Consider the following 18142-nt stretch of genomic DNA (forward strand, 5'->3'; position numbering starts at 1 on the left):
AAGTCATTTACAGACTACTTTGATTGGATGAGAAAAGTCTGGTGGTTGTTTTGAGACTTTTGTAACAGCAACTGTTAACATAAAACATGAGCTTGGCTCTAGATTTGTACCTGATTTTCCAAACCGTAAATCAGGATTAGCTTCCTAATGGCTAATGGATCTACTCCAGTGTACGTAAGATTGCAAAGAGACCTGTTGGGGCTCTGCATTTCCATAGCTTGTGATTTTTTTATTTGCCTCAGACTCTGATTACTAGCTGTCTCTTCTAATGTACCGACAAAGAAGGACTAGCACTTCCCTGTGGTGAGGGGGAGGAGGAGAGGGAAAGCAGAAGACGGCCGTGGGTACCGCAGAGTTCCCGGCAGTCTCCCAGCCAGAGCAGGGAAGCAGTCTGAGGAAAAGATGGAGATCACTACTGGTCGTTGTGATCTGGTAGATCAAAACTGGGAGCCACTGGAGTATCTTCAACGCTGCCCGCAGGGTTATGACCAGCAAATCTGGAGTTACGTGAACCTCACTATTGCTCGTGATGTGAACAGCAGCAAAACCCAAGAATCTAGACATTGTTCGCAGAACCACCACGACCCCAGGGCCTTTCCTGCAGAGCTGCTTTGCAGCTAGTCAGCCCCAGCTGGTACAGGTCCCTGCGGCTGAGCATCCCCAGGTGCTGGGCTTTGTATTTATTTTGCTTTGTTGAACTTCACGAGGCCCACGTTTGCCCCCTTCTCCGGCCTGTTGAGGTCCCTGTGCCTGGCAGCATAGCCAGTACTCCCAATCTTGTACCATACGCACTCCTTTCACAGTTTGTTCTGAACTTTGCCTGTGTGCAGAAAAGCATAACCTTCTATTTCCTTGGTTGCAAAGCCCAAAGAACAAATATTTGTCTTATCTCTGAAAATTTTCAAACACCCGAGCAGAGCTGATCAGCTGCACAGTCCTTGCTTGCGGCATTGCTGTTCGGCAAAGCTGCTTGGAGGACGCGAGAGCCCCGTAAAACGCACCTTGAAGTTAAAGAGCAGCCCTCCAACGTGCATGAGGAATGGTGCTTTCAGCTTGATGACTTTCAAAACCGAGGACTCTCCAAGCTTCTTTTATGTATGAAGGCTGTAAAAGAAGAAGCATCTTTCATACGTCAATAAACCAGGTTCAGATCCATACAAATTCAGGCAACCAGAAGTGAAGTGTGTCTATTTAAGGCATGGTAATGGAGAACAAAGGTCTGAGAAGAGAAAAAGCAGTTGACCTTGTACGTCTCTTTCTGCCAGAGAAACCTTCAGATAACTTTTAATGTAAGCTTGTTAAAATGGCCTCATAAAAGCAACCAAAGCAATAATTATGCTCCAGACTGCTCCGAGTGCGTGAGTAGGGAAAGGGTTGATTCAGAAACTGCTCATGAGCTTATCCAGAAGGAGCTGGCTTGACCATAGGCAGAAGTCACATTTTCCTAAGCCAAGGCTTGTTCTGGGTACTGAAAACGTTTAGTTATTTATCTGTTTGTAGCTCCTGGGCTTTGTGATTTTCTCTGCCCACATTTGGGTACGATTGTCCTTTCCCCAGTTTTTCCATCTGTACAAAGGACGAAGAAAATGCAGCGATGAATTTCTGAGTAATAAGCCCGAGCCCCAGCAGCCTCCGGGGGGGCTCTCTCAGGCGAAGTGGGATGGAAGCTGTGGAAGGGAATTGAGGGAGAAGCAGCTCGCTCATTTCTGCCAGCCCAACGTAGGCAGCCTTGGGGAAAGGGGAGCGCAGCCATTTCGTGACAAACCACTTTCTCTCTTTTTCCCCTCTCAGCTTCTCTGCAAAAGCTGAATGTGGAGAAAATAACGATGGTGCTGCCGAGTGAAAAACTAGAGTTGCAGCCATAGAGCAGAAGCAAATAACCAAAACAGATCCTTCATGGAGGTGGCACTATTTCTGCAGAATGTTTTGGCTAAGTGATTTGTTAAGAGACCATTTTTTCAGTATTGGGCCCTGTCAATAAACAAGATTAGATTTGTTTTTCAGACCGTCCTTTATACAAATTTATGTGGTTTGAGGCACTGGAAGATCCTTTGCTAATGGGATCGTGGCACAAGTTTCACTATTGATTGAAATGTAATGACATCTCCTGCTGAATGGTTTGTGAAATTCTCTAAAGAGATAACCCACTTAGCAAACAGCGATGCCTGACAAAACTAAAAACCAGAACTCTTAACAGAAACTAGTAACTGAACTGAGACAGTATGAATTAACAGATATAAATGCATATATACATATTTGTATCTGCATTACATGCATTACATACACATGTGTGTGCGTGTGACCTCTGTATATTAATAATAAATGAGAAAAATAATTTAGAGAAATAGAACAAGTTCCAAGCTGCAACCTTAAAACCTCCTTAGCCCAGGTCCACAAGTTTGATGCTGAGAATGAAAGTTAGAACAGCACTAGTTCCTGCAGACATCAGGCAGTCACAGAATGCTTTTTCTTTCTTATTGTCTTCCTAATAAATATATCAAGGTGCGGAAAAAGATTAAATTACTTTGAAGCACGTATTTAATGAGCTTTGGTATGTTGGAAGATGATATGCTCAAAAGACCTAGTCCGCAGGTACGGTGGGACTTCATGGTCCTTAGATGATAAGCACAGATGTGCAGGTAAACCACTCACGAAAAATATATGAATCTAACATCTACAGTAAAATTCTAAGACGTATTTTATCTACATCATTACAGCTGACCTAATTACCTATATATATATATATATAATTTTTGTTCTTGTTGTTGTTATTAAACTCTTCCAGGATAGTGTCTCATTGCTTCCCTTCTCACTTCATCTGACGGAGGAGGATTGGAAAGGAAGCACTGAACCTGCCGCTCTTACACAGCCTGAGCTACCCAGCTGGAAATAAAAGAGCTTTTTCATCTGGTTCAGCTCCTAGAACCAAGCAACTTCACAGCCACAACGGAGGAAGCAGCATGGGGATGGGATGCAGACACCAGCAGCACTACCAAAAGACACTGCTTGCCAAGCTGCTGCCTGGCACCAACTGAAAGCCCTAGATCCCCAAAATGTCAAATTCAGCCACAGCTACGCCAGTGTAAACCTCGGCTTGGGAATGATACCAGATTTCTCTTGTCTAGGCATCACTGTGCTTGCAGAGAAGCTGCCTCTTTCCAGCCTGTATACATTTGTCCACACTTTGAAAAATATCAATTCTGTCCTCCTTTTATTTATCAAAATGTATCAAAACATGCAATATCTGTTAGAGTACATCCAACACCAGAAAAGGAGCTGCATTGTCAGCCTGGGAACAACACATACAGGTACTAGTAATCATCCCTGAACGTTTTGCCTGTGAAACATTTTTGCCTTCCAGCACCACCCTGCCCAGCACCACCGACAGGAGGTGAGGAGGGAACCAGCGCTTCTCCCTCCACATCTGCCTCTGCAGTACCGCAGGCTCTTTGTCCTCGAGCCGGATCCAATAATCACCCCTAGTGCGTTCCTACCTCTTCTATCCCAAACGTAATTTAAATGCTCCGGGTACCTCTAGTCCCAGGCTGGACAAGTTGTGGTTTTGTCCAGGGTATTTAAACTTTGCTGCTGAAATGTCCGTCTGATGGCGCTGCAGGTGCTGTTACAGCTGTTTCCCAGGTGTTTATTCTCACTGCTCTCTGCTGTGCTCGGCACAGTTGACTTGCGCAGTAATTGTGAGAGGGACACACACACCTGATGGATGATGTGATGCGGGGCTTGTGGCTACTCCCTCCTTCCAAAGAAAACCTCTGGCTGAGCCTGCACCATCCTGGGCTGCTTGCAAGGAGGGGGAGGCAGCACATGAGATGACTGATTGCCTGTTTCCATCTCAGTAAACAGGGATATGTTATTCCTGACTGAAAATATGGCTTTCTGGAGCAACCATTACCTCATGTAGGGAAACGGAACTGCTCCAGTTAACAGATCTGTCCCCCCTCCCCATAGGTGCTCCTGTGCCTCTTCTCCTGAGAACCCAGCTCAGGGACACAGGGGCTTTCAGAGCCATGCATGATTATTTCAGTTTTGCAACAGCACTTTTTTTTTTTTTTTTTAAATTTGTTCCTATTCAATTCAAATTTAAACAATTGAAAAACAGTTGTAAGTAAGAGTTGAAGTCAGTGAATAGCTATGGACAAAACCAGAGGACATCCTACCAAAAGCAAACTCTTACTCCTCTTTTGATGAAGGGGCAACAGGGCAGATCTGATACAAGAGTTTAAAAACAAAACAAAACAAAACAAAAACAACTGATGCAAGAGTTTTTGTAAAAAAATCAAACCAAAGAAAACAACCAACGCTTCCAACACAGTATCTGACAACATCTAGTCAAGTATTTGACCAGTATCTGTGCTGAATGGACTACTTATCAAATATCATTTCCATTGTTTAATCAGGTTTACTTGTTATAATGTGTAAAGGGTTCTTGTACACTGAAATATCTGGGAGGTTTGAGCTAGACAGTATCCCATTGTATATCTGTTATATATCCCAGCATATATCCTTAGCAAAACAACAGGTACCATTAGCACACCACTAAAATCCTTCAGACTGCATGTGTGTGCTGAACACACATTGTGCCTAATTTGCTGATAAATCTATCTTGTTAGGAACTGTTTTTTTTTCTATATGTGCATTGACCTTTCCTTGGTTTTCAGCAGGAGGTTTATAGTTAAAGTATGAGATAATTAATGGCAGAGCTAATCATATCAGATGTTGTACTGGAAGCACTGAGGATAAAGCAATTACAGCTCAGCTAAGTACAAGTTAAAATAACCTGTAGGCTAACAACACTGCAGGAATTGTGCTTGGCCAACACCGAAGCTCCAAAAGTAGGTAATAAGGACAAATATGTTTCACAACAGGCATAAATTCAATGAGCCTATATATATATATGTATATTTAATGAACTTATATTCAGTTCAATGAGTCTATATATACATATGAAAAATGAATTATATCATATATATATGATATAACAACAGTATTATATCAGCCAGAGCCCCAAGGAGAACCTTGAAAGAAGAAGCTTTTGCCTGCCAGGACGTCAGAATCATGAGGTTCACCAAATTCATTTAAAATTGAAGCTGACTGGATAAATAAATAAATAAATAAATGAATAAAAGGAAAAAAAAGTTCATATAACTTTAACCTCTGAAAACTGTTAAGAAAGTCAATATCTAGAATAGATTTGGGGGTAAAATTTCCAAACCCTTTAGAGAAATCCAGTCCCTGCATGAAGCAGGACCATCCTCCCGTGATTGAGAAGCTCTTGGATGGATGAATGTTGATGGATGGACCTTTGGGCCTCACTTTGAGGACACCTATGGTGGAAGAGCTGGGGTGCCAGCTGACAGCACCATGTTGTCCCCATACCCACAGCACCCTGGAAGGTGACAACAGCTTCAGAAGGGTTCCCCTGTGATGATCCCACCCCCACAGATATTTCTGCTATCACTAAATGCAGTATCTCCTCAGGCTGCCAAAAGCAAAAGTCTGAGATTATATGCTTTGCTCCCTGCACTCTTTCTGCCAAGAGGGCCCAACAATTCCTTATGCTCTGGGCTTCTTATGCTCTTAACCTGCCAATGCAAAATTCAAAAAGCCTGTCCTGCCTGGAGCAGAACTGCAGCATCTTGTCTGAATTCATTTCTTCTTGGTTGCAGAGTCAGGCATTTTGACTGCAAGATGGACTCAGCACTGCCCACACACAGTGTGCCTGCAGAGAAATTAAATAATATCTTCTTTTTATTGCTATTCATTCCTGGTGTCTGCATATATAGCACAGTCTCTCCAGTGCATTCTTGCAGCACTTTGCTAATTGAAGCAATGTTTTGCAACGTTTTGTTTACTCTGCCCACATTTATCTCATTTATTATAACAGAAATTTCCCTGGGAGAGAGGCCTATGCAGCAGAATGTCTACTGTAAGTGATCAAGGATCTGGATGGAAAAAACAGGAGTCCAGAACTGAGAGCTGGTGGCAATAAAATATACCATACTAAATTCAAATCCTGGGGCAGCAACATGCAAGTCATTAATCATATGAGGAAGGATTTCCTGTCAGCAAACAGTGAGGGAAAAAGCTTCACTGTCTGGCTTAAACTAGATTTGATCATTACAGATCTACAATTTACAGACCAAATTAGGCCTTTGAATTGAAAACATTATTTATAACTTAACATATGGATGTGGAAACAGAAAAAACACCAGAAGCAGAGACAGATGGCTTGCCATCTTTGAGAGCAGTTCCCTTAGGAATATAGCAGGTTTCAAATGCAATGAATATATACCATTTGCCGAGATTTGTTAGGGAGCTCCCCAACACCTTGCCTCCAGAGCTATGCAGACAGGGTAGATGTGTTCGAGGTCTGTGTGAAGAGCACAGCTCTCTGGACTGATGTATTTTGAGGCACCTAAGGGAGTGATTGAAAAAAACCATTGGAATACAGAGGGGAAAAAATGTCTGGTCTAAATGTCTTTTAAACCATATCAGTCATTCATGCAGCTTTTAGGGCAAACAAGAACAGTACAGTCTCCTTCATCCCTCATGCAACATTTGATGGTACACAACCACATTTGGCTCAAAAATATGCTATTTTGACAAGGGCTTTCTAGTGGAAAAGAGTGTTCCCATCCAACCTTCCTCATTACCTGGTTATAAACTCCAGGTGCCAGCAGCAACCTGGAACACAAAGATAATAAATTTCTCATTTCTTAACCTTGTGTGCACTTTCAAACAATGAAATCCAGACCCAGTCTTTGAATTTTCCATGCTGAGTCTCAAAAGAAGCTCCTTCAGAAAGAAAAGAGTAGAGGAATTTCTTAAAATTCTCCTCAGTAAGAGAATTTCAATGCAGATTATGTAGGCCTTCACCTCCAGCACAGCAAGGAGTTAAAGACTTGAGGCTAAGCTTTCTGCGAACTCCAGCTGTAACAGTGGAGCTTGAACAATGCCTGCCAGCAACAAAAGCAAACCTTGTGTTTTTCTTGGCAAGGCCCTCACTTGCATTTTACCCAAAGCTGTAACATGCTAATATTAACCCTGAATCCATTACCTCTAAGCAATGAGTTTCCAGATTCAATTAGTGTGTCATTATTAATGTACGCAAGAGACTGATTCTAAATAGCATTCTTAATAAAAGATAATGACAATGCTTTTCTCTCAAGCAGGGATTGTGTTCAGGAGATACCCTTCCCTTCAGAAAAAGAGACCTTGATGCTACGGGTGCTGTGAGTACCTCCATGGTGCCAAATGCAAAAATATGAATTAGCTTAAACATAGGTCAGCTGTGCATTGAGCTATGCCCTCAAGGACAGACTGGGCACTGTCTTTCACTCTATATTGGCAGAAAAGCAGTACTTGCTGTCTACTTAGTAGTGGAGGAGATGGGTGTGCAGTGGGCACCAACATAATATGAAGGTGGCGTGGGTAGGCCTGTGTGGAAGTGACTTGTGTAACCAGCATTATTTGGGGTGCTTATTGCTCTGTTTGATCTGTACTGTTGGCTTCTGACAGTTTCATATCACTCACAAAACGTGTATAACCAGCGTTTTTTGGTGGCCATTTCCCTCCCTCCGTGGAGCTGTGGGCAGGCTCTGGAGCTGGTCACAGCCTGCTATAGCTCGCAGGCAGGCGCACACCTCGTGCGGCCTGCTGGCTCACAGTGCTGTGGGCTGGAGTTGTGGGAGAACACAGCACAGAGAGAAATAAAATGGCTTTAAAGAATCTCTTTTCCTTCATGACCTCGAGCTGTTCCTTAGCCCTGCAGAACCCCATCCTTAGGAGCCCGTTTAAGTTACAGTGGCCTCCTGCGGCCTGGTGGCTGCATGGTTCCAGCCCGACCTGCTGCCTCCACAGCCCTGCCCGCATGTCTCCGGCCTCCACCGGGCTAGTGGAAGGCATCCGGGCCTGCAAGACTGGGCAGAGGGTGGTTTGATGGCTCTGGTGCACCCCTCCACAAGGGTTGAGCAGGTTTTAGGGCTTCTGATGACCCTGTAATATAATGTACAGGGATACCGACCATAAATACGCAGCACAGAATCTGGCTTAATTCTGTCTTCCCACAACACGGACAAGGCCTTTGAGGAGTTCATCCTGCTTTTGCAGGACTTCAGATCTGATCTGCCATGCTCTGTAGAGCAAGTTCTGTCGAAAACTTCCTGCCCCTCCTTCCACGTCCATCCACTCTTGGAACAGAAGTTTTGGATGTCCAAACGTTCTGCCTGAATGTGAGAGTAACTGTGCGAGACCAGTCCCTCCTTGTAGGACCCAAGACATAACGATGAACTGCTGTGTTTATTAGCATTAAATAATCTAAAAAAAGAAATAAAGGAGGTGAAATAAAATAATAATGCCTGTAACAAATGCCCTTGTTTTAAGCAGAAAGCTGAAGAATGAAAGAAAATTTCCCAGTGGGGCTATGCGGCTCTCATCATACCCATTTTCACTGGCAGAAGATTTTTTTTTTTTCCCTTGTGTGTGTGTGTGTGTGTTCCTGTTGAGGAGCACAGAAATAAGAGAAGCAAAGACAAGAGCCATGTAGAAATTCAATCCATACATCCTTCTTGTCATCCCTTTGCAATCAAGCTCTGTCATACTTCTTGAGGAGATGTGAGGGCCATTTAATCCCTTGGAAGGGAAAGGCGATGAGCCAGAAAATGAATGAATTATCAGCAAGTGCAGGCAATCCATGGGAGAACATTGCACGCAGTGTTGACCTTGTAGTAGAATCATTCGTGTGTGAGACATGAAACCAAAAACTGACACTTTTTTCTGTTTTATTTCTAACTCTGTAAAAAAGGAACTATAAGAAGAAAGTCAAATAGCCTACTTGAAAACAACTCACTACAGTCCCTCCTCTGAGCACACAGAATAACATTGCCCATAATTTATTCATATTTTCTGCCACTGCAATGTTCACAGAGTTGGATCTTAAAGCTCCAGGTTGCAGCCTCTAGAGGGGAGGCGACTACTGTCCTCCTGCACTTGAAATCATAGAATCACAGAATATCCCGAGCTGGAAAAGACGAACTCCTGGCTCCAAACAGGACCACCTAAAATCAAACCGTATTTCTTGAACTCTGGCAGCCTTGGTGCTGTGACCATTTCCTTAGTGAGCCTATTCCAGCGCCCACCACTGACAGCTTGGTTTGGTGATTACTTGAGGGAAGTGGAAGATGAGAAAAAAGGACATGATAAGGTTGTCATAGACCATTTGCAGGTATCCCATGGGTATCCTGCTGTTCAGAGGCCTACGAGGAGTTTACACAGACTTGGGCTTGGACTTAGGTTGAATTTCCATTTCCATTCACAGGCTTGTGCTGGATGCTAGAATATTATGCTTGCAAGGGCTGTGTAAGTTATTCTGTCTGCCACTAAAAACTAATTTCAAAGGTTTTCCCTCTTCAGCACTTCAGTTGCCTCTATTAATGTTGTCAGATAATTTATTTTATATTTTCTTTTTGAGGGGAAGGTAGAACACATTTTTACAGGCTCAAATATTGATTAAAGTCTTTTACTGTTTGTTTTTTTTTTTTTTTCATTTTGTTGAAATGAAATGAATTAAACATTTGCCTACAAACCTCCCTCAGCACATCACATGTTATAAAACCCCGTTAAAACATGACATCCCAGAAAATGAAGTGACTACAGACACTTTTATTGCCCAAGACATCTATTGTATGCATGGTAAATTACTGAAAAATAAATTTAAATGAGATTTAAAAAATTCTCTCAGATTTAATAACATGTAGTATTTTCAGCAGCACAGGTAGGATTTTGTTTTAATGAGATTTTTGTCTTGTCAATTTAAAAAATAAATAAATCCATAAATATAGGCAGGACAGCTGCCACAAAATAAGATGCCAAGAAAAACAAAACTCTGTTTGAAATGAGAGCCGTTATCCTTTTTCTTCATTTCTACACTTATCAGCATTTAATTCCTAGAACTATACTGGTCGTGATTACAATTTACATCTAATCATAAAATCATTCTCTTTGGTAACTCTGTCTTTTGGCATGTTGTGTAACTAACATTATTCATGGAAATCCTAGCTCAGTTATGTGCCCATCAATCACTACTTTTGTGTGTGTGTGTGTGTATTTTTCTTCTCTTCTCTTTCTTTTTTTTTTTTTGTCAGAAATCTAATATTGCATGACAGCTCCATTTATATCTGATGCAGAACATGAAATTGTGACTTTTCTATTATCTCATAAGACTTAAGATGTAGTAGTTACAATGTATTCTTGTAGAAAGTATAAAATTAAATTAAAACATTTATATGAAATAAATGCAATTAGTCTAATTAAGATAGCAAGCTCAATGTGCACTATAATTGAACTTCATTCAAAATACCTCATTAAAACATAACTAAAGAATTAGAATAAAATCCTCAAATCATCTTGAAAAAATTGTTACCCAAATACATTTACACTGATGAGTAACGTACAGCTTCTATTACTAGTCAGCACAGCATCATTTTTTCTCTCCAGCACAGCTGAATCCTAAAACTATAAACTCATCTATACAAAGTGATTGTGACAGAACTGACAATCTAAACTGTTTAAATCCAATCTATGTATACAAGAAAGAATTAAGTAATCTTACACTGCCATCAGGTTCCTTTATAAATGGAGCCCTGAAAAGAAATTTAGCCAAAATGTATTTTTTTCAGTCATTCTGGTTAAGAAGGAGCAAGAATTGCACTTTCAGACAAGAACTTGGTGCATCAGGGACAGTATTTAGGTTCAGATGGAGCACATCACCTCCTGCCTGGACAATCCTATGAGAGTGCTGCTCTTCAGCTTGGCCACAGATGTGCCCTGTTGGGCCACGGAGCTCCTTGATCCAGTCACGGATCCCACTCATGGGCTTGCTCTGTAGCTTGGCTCCTGCCCTGCCTTGTCATGATGGACCTTCCTGGCAAGCACTGGACATGATCCTGACCTGATCCCTGCTGGACCTGGGGTGTGCCTTATCACCATGGTACTGCCTAGTAGGACCTCTAGGTTGGACCATCGCTGGGTCTGCCTTGCTTGGGTCCTGTGGATAGGCCCGGGGATCCCCCCGGCTCCCTGTCCTTTAGGGAACAGCCAGCCCTCACCATGCACTGACAGTACCCTGGTCTGGCACTACATTCACAGGCCTGCTTTGCTCCTGATGGATTTGTAGAAGGCTTTGGATACGTCATGGAATCACAGAATCATAGAATGGCTCGGGATGGAAGAGACCTTAAAGATCATCTAGTTCCTACCCTGTGAAATGAATCTACATCTTAAAACGGAAGGGAGATGAGAATGCTGTCACCTGCTAAAGAATATTTGGCCTGTTGGAGTCAAAGCCAGACTGAAGTAAGAGGTATAGTGTTAATGAGTTAGTTTTGAACACTGGAATGATATTTTAAGTATTGGTGGAGATTTTCCTCGGAGGGCAACCTAAAAGTCAAGGTCAGGTGTCATTTCTGAAGAAAAGGCTTAGTTAAAACCAGAGGAGTCATACAGCCTACACCAAAGTGATGATAATCCTTCTGGCTTTACAGTCCATGGCTCTATGAATCCCAAGGATAATCTGAGCTCAAATATCCATCATGCACTTCCATCAATCGCCATATGCCAGGCTGCTTTCACTGGTCATAAGAATCTCATTTATTCCACTAACAGTCACCCTGATTTCAGTGGTCTCTGTAGTAAAATGGATCAATCCACACAGGGAGTGCTTTGCCTGGCGGCTGCCCAGATGGCAACTACAATCTGTCCCAGAAATGCCTCTTTGGTTCTCCAAAGTCAGCTGTGTTTCATCCTCTTCCTTGCAAGAAAACACACACACACAAACTCCCTACTCCAGTGCATAATCCCTACTCCAGTGCATAATCCATGTTTGGTTTGGGCATTGTAATATTTTCTGCTTCCAACACGTTAGTACTCAAGGTCTTAAGTTTTTTACAGAATGTCCAGATTGTCCATGCTCTGTTTTTAGTCTGCAGAATAATTTTTGTTGTTGGTGGTGGTCTTTTTGGCCTATATGTCTGTTACATGGTTGACTGCAAGGTTGTACACTGGCTCGATAACTGTATGCCAATTGTTCCTTTAGCCTACCATAGCCTATACCTGGGGAAGTCAGTGGCAAGATTGTCAATGAGATTAGTGTGAATAAAATGCAAGATTTCCTCATTCAGGAATGATTTCAGGCAGCTCAGTTATCCCACTGCAAGTATTCTGAGGTGTTAAGATTTTAGGTTAAATTTTCAGTATTAAGAAGGCATTCTTTAGTCCCAGAACATGAAAAAATATGAAGCTGCCCCAAAACTCAGACAATATGATATAAGAAAAGATTAAGATGAAATGGTTATAGCAAAATATCCTGGATAATTATGCTGATGTACATTTGTGTCATTAAAATTTGGGGGGGGAGGTATTTGAGGAGCTAGTGAGTTGGTATAATGAATGTTTGTCACACTCACAGCAATGCACATGCCACCCACGATGGCTCATTTTAGTTTACTCTCCGAAATTCTCTCTAAACTCATCATATACTACGTGTTCTGCTGCTGACATTTAAACCAGAGCGGCATACTAATGAATCCAGGAGTGGGGAGAAGTTTTCAGTAGTGGATTTGCAGCTGCAGTGGACTTTGCAAGAGAAGCAAGACTGAATTAATAGCCTGCTGCCTTGCCAGTCTGGATTCATAGGTGACTTTGGCAATTTGCATAGTGGCATCAAGAGTCCGGGATTCAGCTTGAAAATTACAGAGTAATGGCTCACTCCCAAAATAATTTTGTTTTGTTTTCTTCTACTGCTCACTTCACTGCAATTGCATGGGTTATTCATAGAATCATAAAATATCCCGAGTTGGAAGGGAATCACAAGGATCACTGAGTCCAACTCCTGGGTCCCCAAAGAACCACCCAAAAATCAGACCCTGTTTCTGAGAGAGTTGTACAAACATTTCTTGAACTCTAGCAGGCTCGGTGCCATGACCACTGCTCTGGGGAGCCTGTTCCAGTGCCCGACCACCCTCTTGGTGAAAAACCTTTTCCTGATATCCAGCCTGAACTGCTCCTATCACTGCTTCAAGATATTTTCTCAGGTCCTGATTATACAAATAACCCAGTTAAAACCAATAGGGATGGCTTCTCATCTGGAATCGGTCTTTAGCTTATGGCTCTGAAGTCAATACAGCAACATGACTACGTGCCAGCTTCTTAGTCCTCAGTTAGCTCCATCTTCAGGTCACTGTGATTTATTTATAGGCAATTTGTGTGCAGGTCCATAAGCTGTCCCCCATGTATGTGCCAATCTGGTTCTGTATTTTCTTCTTACATTATCACAAAGGCAGAATTTGTTATTTGCAGTACCTACCAAAAGCAGATACAGCATATGAAGTTTTTGCTCATTTACAAAGACTACGTTTAAGAACAAAAGGAAAATAAAGGCAAAAGTCTGTCTCATGATTCTTCTGCAGTCAGTTTGCTCTTCGGCTCTGTCAGTGAGTGATACCACTTGATACAAGTGTCAAATGGCAAAACGCTTTCCCTTTACTGTTTATCCTAAGCAGTCGTTCATTCAGAGTGAAAAATCTGTCCTAGAAGGCTAGTTACGTTTGCATTTTTGGGTCTAGGGCTCAAGTTGTGATGGAGTATTTCCAAGGGACCCAGTGTCTTGTATTAACATCACTAAAATTCCTTGCAGGCTGATTTTAGTATTGATGTGCTAAATACTTATGGGCTTATTATATGTCTTTGGTCTCAGTCTGGTGTAACTCAGTGGGAATCGCTGCATTCCTCTTGAATTACACTGGAATGAATGAAAGGAGTCACGCTCTCTCTTTTTGTTCGAAATAGATAACAAATAAATACAATTTTAGCAAACCTTCAGCTATGTATTCTACCCTCTGAATGTATTTCTTCAGGAAAAGAAGATTGATGGATAGTTACCGTAAGGCTTTGTTTAAACTAAGAACTATGCCATGTACAGAGATCAGAGACCCATCAGTTGCTATTTTTTTAAAAAAATTATTTGAACATTGTTTTCCTTCTACTAGCTAATGATAACAGATAGGCTGCCACTAGCAATCTTACCACCTATTGAGCTTCATTTCTCATACTCTGCCACCGACAGCACGAACAGATCTAAACTACAGCAAGCAATTGAAGAAAGAAAAAAGGAAACAAGAAAGCCTGTGTCCAGCCCTGCTGTGACCAAAACAAGGACAGACACTGCTCAGGAACACCGGGGAGCCCTCTGCCTAATTTAACCATGGACCAGGCATACTCAGGCAAGAAATGACCTGGGAACACAACAGCAAATCTGAATGTTTCTAAGAAAAATACAGGGCATATGCTTCAATGTTCAGCTGCTTCTGACATCTCTTCATTTTAAACATCATTATTTGAAAGTTAGGTATTATAAAATCAGAAAGTACACTTCACTAAAACATCAGCTTTTACTAGGCACTGAACTTGGCTTAGCATGGTACCTGTAATAGGCTCTATCCTGAGACTGGAAATGCCCAACTGCCCTTGGATATTAAGCTATTAAAAGGAGTAATTATGAATACCAGAAGGCAGCTAATACAATTGTTTTATCTTTAAAAGCAAAGCACATAGCTGTTCATATAAATTCCTGGTCATTGCTTTAATAGGAAAATGATTAAAAGCCAAGGATATAAATATGTATAAATCTCTCTCCTGCATTGATATATAAAATATGTCTCTTAAGTGGTGCAGTCTACATAGCTTACAGAAAAAGGACAAAAATCAATATAAGGAGCAAACAAACATTGATATATATCACTATAGTAAAAGTGTTTAGATGTCCAAGTCCTAAATGCTGACTTTAATGAATTTATCTTGAAAAAGTATTTTCTGCTGTTTACCTTCTACATTTTTTTTAGAAAAAAAAAATATTTTTTGTACAGTTATATAAATGCATAGTTCCAAAGCAAATCACAGTTATATTTCCAAGCAATTAAGATTTATTATTTTTTTTTTCCAGGGAAATCAGTCAAAAGTCCAACTTCTATTGCTATTCAAATCACACATAAAGAACTACCTATAGGAGCTTTAGTGTTGCTTGCTGTCACTGCTATGGTATGATGCATTTTCTCTACCAAGACAATTGACCAAAACTAAAAACAAAATGCTTTTATACACTCATAGAATCATTTAGGTTTGAAAAGACCTCTAAGATCATCAAGTCCAACCATGAATCTGTAAATACATCATTAAGTCCAAACTAGATACATTTAATAATAATAAAATGAATAAAATGCAATTACATTCCCATTGTTAAAGCTGAAAACAATTACAAAAACAAAGGCCATGTATTTCTTTGCAATTTGGAAATAATGACATTTACAATTCCTAATTTGACTCTTAAATCTCCCAGTGAGATATCATGATGGTATTCCCCACAGACTTTGGTCTTTCATCCTATTAATTTACCTTTGTCTATCACGGTGCTTATACTGCCAGCTTAGGGCTCAGGTGGCCCTTAGCTCAGGAGAAGGAATCTCCAGAGGGCTGTGGAGGAGTAGGGGAATAAGAGTAATTCCCACAACTGAAAGAAGTACCCCCCCACATCTCTGAACATACCGCTTTGTCTTCCCTCAAATCTGCCCATGGGAACATCTTTTGCAGAGCTGCTCTTTCCATGCTTTCATTAATATTGACTTGGGACATCATGGCCACAACTGCGAGGGACATGTGTGCATTGTGCACCTCACTTCAAGAGGTAAGCATACACAAATTATGCAATTTGCAGACATAAATGAATCATAGGATAAAAAACTAACAATGGTAAGGAGAACGGTTGTCTTCAGCATTTGCTGTGAGATTTTTGATTCTTGGTCTTTGAATCTTTTCAGTGTCAGGCCACATTTAGTTCCCACTAGTATGGAGAAAAGTCATTTGGGACCGAGGAGAACTTCATTAAGGTCCGTAGGATGCTGACAGATAAAGGGAGGTTGTTGTTAGGTACTACTTAATTTAGAATAAAAAAATTCAGCCAAGGGAACACAAATAGTGATTAAACTTAATCAGAACTTCCCTGCTAAATTATTAGATAATACAAGGATTAAACCTGCAGGATCATTAGTAGAGCTCACCAATATATATATAGCTAATAGGAGAATCAAAGTGCAACTGCTCATTCTGAAGAAAGGTATTGAACCAGTTGTTTCTTCTGAGATTTCTTGAGTTACACGGGTGAGGCATAGAAGACATTAAAGGTCCTTCCTGCTGATGTAAGTGAAGATAGATTAAGCACATCCCCTGATGCGAAGTAGGGCATGGGCTAAATGGCCTCTTGAGTCCTCTTATTGACTTTTTTTTTGTTTTGTATGATTTAGAATTGTTTTATGATTTTCTGAAATTCTGTGAGTGTATTGGTAGGAATCTTTATCTCACAGATTCGGAGTCACAGCTTGAGACAAAGAGCAGGATTCTGGTCTGCTGCCAGCAGATTTACTCCTAAAGCAATACCAGCACTGGGATGGCACAAGAACCTGAAAAGAACAAAAGCATTTGAAGAGGCAAAGTTACAGATTCACAGCCTTTTGAATGTTTAATGACTCTACTTCAGTATACGCCCATTTATGTTTATTGATACCACATGTATCACTAGTAATAGAAACAGGGTGGCCCTGAACGAATAACTAACAGTAGAGTTATACAGTTCCACCAAACTCTTTTTGTAACAGAAGACACCACCATTCCATGCCTGCACTGTTTTTTATTGCATTCTTCTATCATGGGACACATCACTATCATCTCACTTTTTCCTGGCCACTGGACTAACGGAACAAGAAAAGAGAAACTTGCGTACTGGTGACAGAAGAGTGGAAAACCCTGCAGGTTTCAGCCTTCTTCAGTCACTGGCCTTTCATGGTTGATGATGGCACAGAATTAGGTGCAGCCTGTGTAAAGTCTTCGTGATTACCATTTCTTCTGTTACCATGGTAGTTTTTTCACGATGTCCCGTCCTACTCCCTCTTAGTGGGAGACTGTGAATGATTTTATGGCGTAAGGCTCCCTTTACAGCAATAAGAGCTTTAAACCGCCTGGTTGGGTAAGATAGAAAAATGGTAGTGCCAATTCTTGGTTTTGTGTAACAGCAATTTCTTTGAATTCAAATAGTTTCTAAAAGCTGATGTTGTCTTCTTCAGCATCCTTAGAGCTGTAAAGGTCACTACTACTATCAAAAGCATTTTCTTTGACTCACTTTATCTTCCGTGGAGCTAGTGTTGGCCTCTTCTGCTGGGTTAGAAATTCCACACTAGAAGTTGCTTGGTATTTACTGGATGGATAAACTTAAAATATTAAAGCTTATTCCTCTGTCTAACTTTGAAAAGGCTCTTCCATATTCTTATGATATTTTTCTTCATAAATAACCAGGAGTGAGTATTTCTAGCTCTCCAGAAATTATTTGACACTTACTGTCAAACTCCACTAACTCTGTGTCAGGTTCTTACTTAGAAGCCATTCAGTTCTATCACACCAGCTTCAAATTCACTTTTGTGACCTTCTGAACATGAAAGGCAGTCAGACATTTCTCTCAGCTACTCAAGACTTCAAGGTTTTAATTGCTTTCGTGCCGTGCCTGTCGCTAAACTCAGCTGGCATTGGCTCCATTATGATTGTTCTTAAGACTTTTGGGTTCATAGAAATGTGTAAGTAAGAAATCTTTTTGATAGAAAAGGAATAAAAAAAGCACAGTTTAAAGTTTTAAAGCAAAGGGCTTTCAAGGGACCATTTTTACCCTGTTATAGTCAATGACAACACATCTTGCGGGTCTGATGAATGCCAGACCAGGTTGTTGGCTCCTAGGCACTTTCTAAGCTAGCTAGCCATAGTAAGCAAAAGCTAATGAGCTATAAATAAAATTATATTGTTTAACATTTATTACTTGGCAGACGTACTTTCAAGATAAGTACGGTTCTGTTCTGAAAAGTCACCCTAAGACTGGCAATGTGAAATGGTGTATTTATTTATCACTTTACTCTCTTCACAGATGAATCTGCTCAGTTCATAAACAAAAAATAATGTCTTGTGCCTTACTGCTTTGGACACAAATGGCATGCTTGCAATGAAAGTTAAGCCATGTTCTTCACTGCTTATGATTCAT

The sequence above is a fragment of the Anser anser genome (genome assembly GCF_964211835.1).
Source record: "Anser anser genome assembly, chromosome: 7".
Classification (NCBI taxonomy): Eukaryota; Metazoa; Chordata; class Aves; order Anseriformes; family Anatidae; genus Anser; species Anser anser.